Source organism: Mandrillus leucophaeus, unplaced genomic scaffold (genome assembly GCF_000951045.1).
Source record: "Mandrillus leucophaeus isolate KB7577 unplaced genomic scaffold, Mleu.le_1.0 Scaffold505, whole genome shotgun sequence".
NCBI classification, from domain to species: Eukaryota; Metazoa; Chordata; class Mammalia; order Primates; family Cercopithecidae; genus Mandrillus; species Mandrillus leucophaeus.
The window spans coordinates 972,119-981,445 of record NW_012105421.1 but is presented as its reverse complement, the minus strand read 5'-3'; the positions used below and the strand labels follow the sequence as shown (position 1 = coordinate 981,445).

General features: G+C 40.8%; 2 pseudogenes across 1 annotated transcript; both read left to right on the top strand.

Annotated features, from left to right (window-relative positions):
• The first annotated feature begins 4,879 nt into the window (after window positions 1-4,879).
• On the top strand, window positions 4,880-5,426 carry LOC105551083 (annotated as a pseudogene).
• A 716-nt stretch (window positions 5,427-6,142) lies between these two features.
• LOC105551082 lies at window positions 6,143-6,658 on the top strand (annotated as a pseudogene). The gene has a single exon (XR_001007815.1). The product of XR_001007815.1 is annotated as a DET1- and DDB1-associated protein 1 pseudogene (transcript).
• The last annotated feature ends 2,669 nt before the right edge of the window (window positions 6,659-9,327 follow it).

Genomic DNA, 9,327 nt, shown 5'->3' with positions numbered 1-9,327 from the left:
CCAGCCTGCGTGATGAAGCAAGACTCTGTCTCAAAAAAAAAAAAAAAAATTTAAATATAATAGCTCCTTCACTGACCAGCTTAAGGCTGAAATTCTTTGTAATAATGATAATGGGTTACCAATCCGTTCAAATTTTCATATCAACTACATCAAAACAATAATGATGTTTTTCTATTAAACATACACAGATGTTGCTCTACTAGTCATTTTTTTTGAGAAGGAGTCTTGCTCTTTTGCCCAGGCTGGAGTGAAATGGTGTGATCTCAGCTCACTGCAACATCAATCTCCCGAGTTCAAGTGATTCTCCTGCTTCAGCCCCCCTAGTAGCTGGGATTACAGGCACCTGCCACCATACCCAGCTAATTTTTGTATTTTTAGTAGAGACAGGGTTTCACCATGTTCGCCAGGCTGGTCTTGAACTCCTGACCTAAGGTGATTCACCTGCCTCGACTCCCAATGTGCTGGGATTACAGGTGTGAGCCACTGCTCCTGGCCTTCTACTAGTCTCAATAAGTCCGCTTTAGAATTAAAATTATAATACTAAGTTACATTATTAGTAAAGTATTTTTAATCTCATTTTTCCAAAAGCTGAATTTTTGCTTTGAAACTATAAACTTTATTGGTAGATGTTTAAAAAGGTCCAGAGTCCACCACAACAGATAATCCAGTGATTATCCTGGGATGTAAAAATATCTGAAAAGATGAGAGGAAGACATTTATACCTGAACTTAAAGTCACAGAGCCTGTCTGGAGAGGCTATCTTACAGACACAACCAGCCCATAATTACCCCTCAATGAGAGGCCTCGAGAAAGAAATATCCTGATATCACTTTCTCCTCCCTCTGATGAGAATGAGGTATTGTCATTATTTCTATTATTATACTGTTTGAAAGTGACACCTTTTCTATCTCCCTTGCTTAATTGATTGACACTTCTGACAGTTTCCATGCTGGTTGACAAAACAAGTGATTCTGCAGTTGCATAAAGTTACATCTATTTTACTCCTGTCATCTGTGCTGTGCTTGCTGTACATTTTTACTGCTATATGGGAATTTAAGAAATAATTTAAAAGTGTTTATTATTATTATTATTATTTGAAACAGTGTCTCACTCTGTTGCCCAGGCTGGAGTGCAGTGGTACAATCTCAACTCACTGCAGCCTCATCCTCCCAGGCTCAAGGGCTCCTCCCACCTCAGCCTTCCAAGTGTCTGGGACTACAGGTGTATGCCACCATGCCCGGCTAATTTTTTTTGTATATTTTTTGTAGAGACGGGATTCCCCCCATTGTCCAGGCTAGTGTTGAACTCCTGGACTCATGTGATCTACCCAACTCGGCCTCCCAAATTGTTGGGACCACAGGGATGAGCCACTGTGCCCAGCCAAACAAAAAAATTCATACTATCTTGTTACCAGTCTTTAAAATTTAAAATATACCCCATTTTATTTTATTTTTTGAAACTTATCCTTAAAAAATTCTGTTTAAAGTCTTATTTTTCTGTTGGGTCTCATGTTCTTGGTAAAGTCTTTAGATCAAGTTTGATGTACACAAATACCATATATCTGTCTATCCTAGTACATTTGCTGAGCTCCCATCATGAACTTTGAGTCCCTGAGGATCTTGAAGTTAAGAAGATTCCTGCTCTAGAAAATATGTAAGCTGTATAAACAACAGTAACAACTAGGGAGGGCATGAAAATCTAATTTCTATAAATCAATTCAATTCAGTAGATCTCATAGCCTTATTATCTGGAGGAAAATCAGAACATACAGGCCCTAAATTTAGTCATAAACTTTAGTCTAGGTATATTTTCCAGTAATTATTCAGAAGAAAGTGGTAGTCGTGGGGACTCAGTCCCAGAAGCAGCCATCACTTGCCATTATATCAGACTCTGTTGCATTAAGCGTTCCAAAAATAGAATTCACATCTTCAAATTCACATATTCCTTCGGGTATCCCTAACAGAATTTTCCCCCAGTGGACAAACATTATGTTCTTACCTTTGACAATCATTTCAACTGTGATACAGGAATTCGATTCTAAAAATTCAGGGATAGGATCAGCTCTTTCCAGTCCCTCCTAGCTCTAAATTTTAGGAAACAATGGGTGCCGTTTTTTCCCAATGTGAAGCCACATGGGCTGGGTCCTTTTTCTCCCTCACATCACAGAAAGTAAAGTAAGCAAATAAGGGAAAAATCAGATTTTCGTTCACGAAAAGTGTTCTTTTTATTTGCCTACATGTTTAGTATTTCTGGTGCTCTTTATTCCTTTGCTTAGATCTAAGTTTCCCTCTGCTATCACTTCAGTTTGAAGAACTTGCTTTAACATTTTCTGTAGTGCAGTCTGCTAGGATGGTTTTTAAAAATGACTGCATATTCTTTTACTTTGTTTCCATTGAGACATTGGGTCTTTGTTCCTTCTTCTTGAATCTGGGTAGACTAGTAGACTTTGACCTACAGAGTACAATAAAAATGAAACTCTGTGGCTTCTGAGACTAGGTCGTAAAAGACCATGCAATTTCTGCCTTATTCACTTGAATACTTGCTCTTAGAGCCCTGAGCCATGATGTGAGAAGACCCCTATCCTGGAGAGGCTATATTCTGGGCAGCGGAGCCAGCTGAGCCCAGCCTTCTAGTCATTCCTGCCACAATGCCAGATATATGAGTGAAGGTCTCTAGATCCTCCACACTTCCTATTCACCAGGTAAATACTACTGATGACCTCCCTTGATACTAAAAGGAGTAAAAAGATCACCCAGCTGAAACCTGCCCAAATCTCTCATTCTCTTAATCATGAGATATAATAAAATCATTATTGTTCTAAGCAACTATTTTTTGAAGCCCATTTATACATCATTAGATAAGTAGAACAGAATTTGGGGTGCCATTGTAATAAAAACCTAAAACATGGGCATTGCTTTTGGGACAAGATGTAAGGAAGAACTTGAAAGAGCTTTGAGGAGACTGTTAGTAGAATCCTGACAGGCAGTGAGGAGGATGTCAATGAGGGCTTCGAGGCAAGTAAGGAAAATGTTATTGGAAGCTAGAGGAAAGGAGGCCCTTGTCATGTCATGGCAGATGGTTTAGCAAATGTGATAACACAGCAAATAGAAAATGTATTTAATGAACTGCTGTATCTGGCCTAGATTCCCAGGAAGAACTTTGAAAGTATCAACTGTTTTTTGTTTGTTTTTGAACTATGAATCATAAGGTCTGGCTAGACAAATCTACACTAAAGAAATTATTCAATTTTCAAACAGAATTTAGAAGAGTTATGTAGGAACTAGATCTGAAAATGAAACTATTTCTTGTTGTTATTTTCTCCCAGCAGAAGATGCTCAAAGTATGACAGAGCTGCAGGGCAAAGATAAAATTCTAAGGTCTTCTTAGAAAAACATTAGTTCAAGATAGAAATGAATCCAGGGATGTGATTGTAAGCCTTTTGTTAAGAGTTCAGAAACAGATAAAAGACCTTGTAAGATTCTGTTAACTTAAATTTGTGAGATGTACGAAGTTAGAAAAGAGAGTTTTATTTTTTATAAAGGGTTGCAGTTTGCAGGCTGGCCATCCTGACAGGCTAGGAAGCATAGCCTTCAGCGGAGACAGAAAGCAAGCACTTAGAGGGAGGGAAGGGTGGAACAGGGATTTATGTCAAATGGGTTAGCTAAGTATACGTAATCAACAGGTTATAGGAGGAGCTATAGATATTCACAAAGCGGGGCATGCAAGCATAGTAAGCAAAAATGCATGTTACATGCATCCCATGTTCACTTTAGGGTGGAGACTTAACATTTAAATGCATTATAGATTTGGGTCTCATATGTCAAAGGTGAAGGCACTCAGTACAGCCTTTGTAAACCAGCCAGAACCAGTCTAGGGTCAGTGGTCTCTTATCAGGAGAAAGTTACTAAAATCGGCCTCTTGTCCAATCAAAGCTACAGTTGTGGTTTGAAGAACAGAGGTGTCAGTCAGTGTCTGGTGGTTGATGAGCTGCAGTTGTTTCAGTATTGCTTACCTCAAGGCCAGTGCTTAATTAGCTGCTAGAGAAAAAGAAGAATCTGTGGCAGTTAAAACATACTTTAGTCTTTAAGTGTAGGGGTGCACGACTTAAACCTTGTTTGGCGTGGCCTTAGGTCTTGTTGATAATTTGGTATCATATTGCCACAAAGTTCAAAGTCCATTCCATTAGTCTTATGATCTCTTATTTTATCAGTTCTTAAGGGGTTAAAATACAGACTCTCAAACATCAAGGTTTCTAAGAATCTTAAGGGCATTGCCCCATAGCAGCCTCACAGGGAGCCTGAGGTAGAAAAGGGCCTATCTAGAAGATATTTATGGATGTGGCTTTTACCTAACAAAATCGATTATAAGTTGATACACAAAAGAATCCGCAAAATTTTACAAGTCATTGCGTCAGTTCACATTAAAACAAACAAAAATACACCAGAGACTATACAAAGTGAAAAATGACTTCTGGACCCTCAAACTTCTATGAGCAGGCAGCAGGCTGAGGAGGCTACTTATCTGCGAAAATTGAACAGTTCTTGCAGAAAAGAATGTCTGAGAGGGCGAAACCAAGATCCCAAAGGGAAGAGCCAAAAACCATAGAAAATCATTCTCAGAAAGCAGGATTGGGCCTAACTGCAAAATAGTAACATATGCCCAGGTAGATTTTAGAATTTCAGTGGATCGGTGATTTCCTATTTTCCTCCTTTATTTAATGGAAATATTTATTGCAGTTATTCTATTCCTGTCCCACTATTGTATGTTGGCCATGTATGGGATAGGTAATTTGTCTTGCTAGTTCACAGGTTTTCAGATCAAGAGTATCTGAACAGTATGGATGGAGCCTCATCCATACCTGGACTTGATTTATTTGTCTCACCCACTAGAGTGTACTTATTTGCAAACATCCACCTGGGATGGAAAACTCTACAAAGCCTGGTCCAGTATTGCCTATCAGCTGATTCCGAATGTTTAGCAGCTGAAGATGAACACAAGGAATTTTGCCCAAATTCTTGAAGTCAGTGAAGTTCTGAGGTTTGAAAGAGCTACATTCTTGGTTATTTCCCATTACCAGTGCAAAGAGCATCATGATAGCCACAGATTTGAGAAGATCAGCAACATCATTAAGCAGTTCAGCTGAGCTGCAGTAAATTGGCCCCTTCTTTCCAGAGCATGGAATTTATGAATTCTAACTTCACTGCATTCATTGACATCTTCACATCAAACATCTAGGTGCCCCTTGTTATGTCAGATCCCTAGATGCCTTCTGTAGCTACTCTGATTAACAGTTGTAAAACCAGGAAGCACTGAAAATCTGGAGAGTGGATGGCCCTAAGCACGGTCTCTTTATGCCTTGGATATTGCCAAATGCTCTTTCTGAAAATGCTGAATGGCCTTTTCTGGGGAGCATATATGCTTTTTAATATTCATAATATTGTGTGCTTAAAAGTGGACTTTGAGGCTGGGCGCAGTGGCTCACGACTGTTAATCCCAGCACTTTGGGAGGCCGAGGCGGGCGGATCACAAGGTCAGGAGATCAAGACTATCCTGGCTAACACTGTGAAACCCCGTCTCTACTAAAAATACAAAAAAATTACCCGGGCATGGTGGCGGGCGCCTGTAGTCCCAGCTACTCGAGAGACTGACGCAGGAGAATGGCGTGAACCCGGGAGGCGGAGCTTGCAGTGAGCCGAGATCGTGCCACTGCACTCCAGCCCGGGCGACAGAGCGAGACTCTGTCTCAAAAAAACAAAACAAAACAAAACAAAATAAAAAACTACACAAAAAACCAAATGTTATTAAAAGTATTTTTAAAAACATTTAACTGATTTTTCTATTGAGGGAAACAGCTTAATAGTGGAATGTACGACCTACCTCTTTCCTTTGTAAGACTCTAGACAGAGAGATCCATGCCTGCAATTCAAGTAAAAGAAAGCCATTTTAGAATCTGGAGTTTGTCTTCTTGTAGATAGAATAATGTTATGAACTGAATGTTTGTGTTCCCTCCACCTCCATTCATATGTTGAAATCCTCAATGTGATGGTTCTAGGAGGTGGGGTCTTTGGGAGGCTATTAGTTCGTGAGGGTGAAGCCCTCACAAATGAGATTAGTGTCCTTATAAAAGGGGCCCCAGGGCTGTGGTGGCGGCGGTGGAGGCTGAGGCGGCGGCTGAGGTGGCGACGGAAGAAACAGAAGATGGCAGATTTTTTGAAAGGACTGCCTGTCTACAACAAAATCAATGTTTGTCTATTTCACGCGGACCCCGATGCAAAACCTTGAACCGACGGCCCTCAGTCTACCTGCCCACCCGAGAATACCCGTCTGAACAGATCATCGTGACCGAAAAGGCAAACATCCTCCTGTGCTACCTGCATCAGCAATGGATAAAAAGAACGCTGCCAATAAGAGAGACCAGGAGCAAGGGGAACTGGAAGGCGAGAGTTCGGCGCCCCTCCGCAAGGTGGCGCGGATCGACAGCTCAAACATGCAGGAGGACACTACCCCACAGGCGTCTCCTGCCGGGTCTGCTCCTCGGTCGCTCGGTCGCTCACCCGCCTGCCTCCCGGCCTGCGCATTCACAGCCTGCGTCCACACCATTTCCAACCTCATAGGAGCCGACGTATTTATTTTTCTTGAGTTTTTATTTATGCTGTAACCTGTAACAAGCGTTGGTAAAGGGGACATCAGACCCAGTAGTGTGATGCTGGTAGATGCTTTTTTTAAAAAAAGCCACATTGTCCCTCCGACCCCCACCTTCCGCCTGTTCAGTTCCCCCACTCCCGCCCCCAGTTCTCCAGAGAACCAGAGCGTGCCTCTGAGGGTCTCTAGCGAGACTTCACTGTGGCCAGGCGACAGGGGCGGGCCCGGGGCGGCCGACCCACCAGGACAGCCGGGCTGCCTTCTCCAACACTGGTCCAGGCCCTTGAGACTCGGTCTTGTCCCGCGTTCCACCCGGAACTCTCCCATTCCCAGACCTCACTGAGCTTGCGCTCATGTTGCGGAGAAGTTGGCCCTTGGGATCCTTCTCTTGAGTCATTTTATCATGGACTCGTGCATGCTCCGTGTCCACCCCAATAAAAGGGTCTTTCCTACTTGGAAAAAAAAAAAAAAGACAGGCGGCAGAGAGCTCTCCTGCCCCTTTCCCACCATGTGAGGGAGGATACAGTGAGAAGTTATCAGTCTGCAGCCTGGAAGAGGGCTCACATCAAAACTTGACCATGCTGCCACTCTGATCTTGGACTCCTAGCTTCCAGAATGTTAGTGAGTATCCATAATGACTGGGCTTCAGAATCATTTGTGAAATTAAAAATAATACAGATGTGAGGGTCCTATCCCTAAAGATTCTGAAAAAGTAGATTTCAGTGGGGTCTAGAAATCTGTATTTAAAAAAAAAAACCACAAAAAAACCAAAAAACTTTTTCAGATAACTGTGTTGTTTCCCAGCTTAAAAACCACACGGAGATGGAATGTATATATTGATTAGTAAGAAAAAATAAGCCGGTATCATCCAGGACTCTTTTGGTTACAAATGTCAGAAACTCAAACAAGCTTGAGAAAAATGGGATGTATTGGTTCATATAAGTGGAAAGTTCAGAGTAGAACTGGCTAGAGTACTCCATTGGTGCTCACATAGTATCATTAGCTTCCTCTCGGTTTCTTTGCTCCTTCTTTCAGCCCTACCAACAGGTGTTTTTGTGCAGTGGGGAAGGTGGCTCCCACAGCTGTAAGCTTTCATTTTTATTGTTCATGATTCAAAAGGAAGAAAGAAGAGACCTTTCCTCTTCCAGTATTCTCATGTCAATCTGCATGAATGGTCTCTGGCCATCACCCCTTTGACCAATCACCAAGAAAAGGAAGATGGCTGTATGATTAACCAGGGGTCAAAGGGGGCCTGGTGATTATTGTTTTTACCAGAACCATATATAATTGGTTTTTCAAGTAGGGAAACTTCAGTTTGAGTTATTGTGTCAGGGGTATAGAATGTACCTGTTACAATTTGAAAAATATGTCTTCTGTATCTCAACTCCGATCTTCATAGGTGTGGTAGGCAGCCTTCTAAGATGGCTTCCAATGATCCCCACCTCTTTGTATTCATATGGTAATGTAATCCCCTCCCTTTGGGTGTGGACTGAACTTAATGACTTACTTCCAATGAATAGAAATGCAGCAAAAGTGATGGAATGTCACTTCCAAGATTGGGGTATAAAATATTATGACTTCCATCTTGTTGACACTTTTTCTCTTGCCTTTTTGGCTTGCTTGCTTTGATGAAGGAAGTTGCATGTTGGAGAGGCCCAAGTGGCAAGCAACTTCAGGCAGCCTCTGGCCAGCAGCCATCATGAGGCTTGCCAACAACCATATTGGTGAGCTTAGAAGTCCGTTCTCTGGCATCTTAACATAATGTTTTTTAATTTAAATTTTTAGTTAAAAATATTTGTTGTATGTTTAATTTTTGTGGGTACAAAGTTGGTATATATATTATGGGTTACATGAGATATTTTGATACAGGCATGCAATGCATAATAAGCACATTAGGGTAAATGGGGTATCCATCACCTCAAGTACTTATCCTTTGTGTTGCAAACAATCCAGTTACACTCTTTATTTCAAAATGTACAATTAAGTTATTTTTGACTATAGTGAAGCTATAACTTGACTATATAGGTCAATTCATTTTTTTACTAGCACATACTAGGTCTCATTCATTTTTTTAAACTATTTTTTTGTACCCATTAACCATCCCCATTTCCCTCTACCACCCACTGCCCCAACAACCATTCCCAGCCTCTGGTAACCATCCTTCTACTCCATATTTTCGTGTGTTCAATTATTTCAATTTTTAGCTCCCATAAATAATTGAGAACATATGAAGTTTGTCTTTCTGTGCCTGGCTTATTTTACTTAATATAATGATCTCTAGTTCCATCCATGTTGTTGCAAATGACAGGATCTCATTTTTTATGGCTGAATATACTCCATTGAGTATGTGTACCACATTTTCTTTATCTAGTCATCTATGGATGGATACTTAAGTTGCTTCTAAATCTTGACTGTTGTGAATAGTACTGCAACAAACATGGTAGTGCAGATATCTCTTCAGTATACTGATTTCCTTTCTTTGGGGTATATGCCTAGCTGTGGGATTTCTGGATCATGTGGTAGCTCTATTTTTAGTCTTTCTTTCTTTCTTTCTTTCTTTCTTTCTTTCTTTCTTTCTTTCTTTCTTTCTTTCTTTCTTTCTTTTTCTTCTTTCTCTCTTTCTCTCTTTCTTTCTTTCTTTCTTTCTTTCTTTCTTTCTTTCTTTCTTTCTTTCTTTCTTTCTTT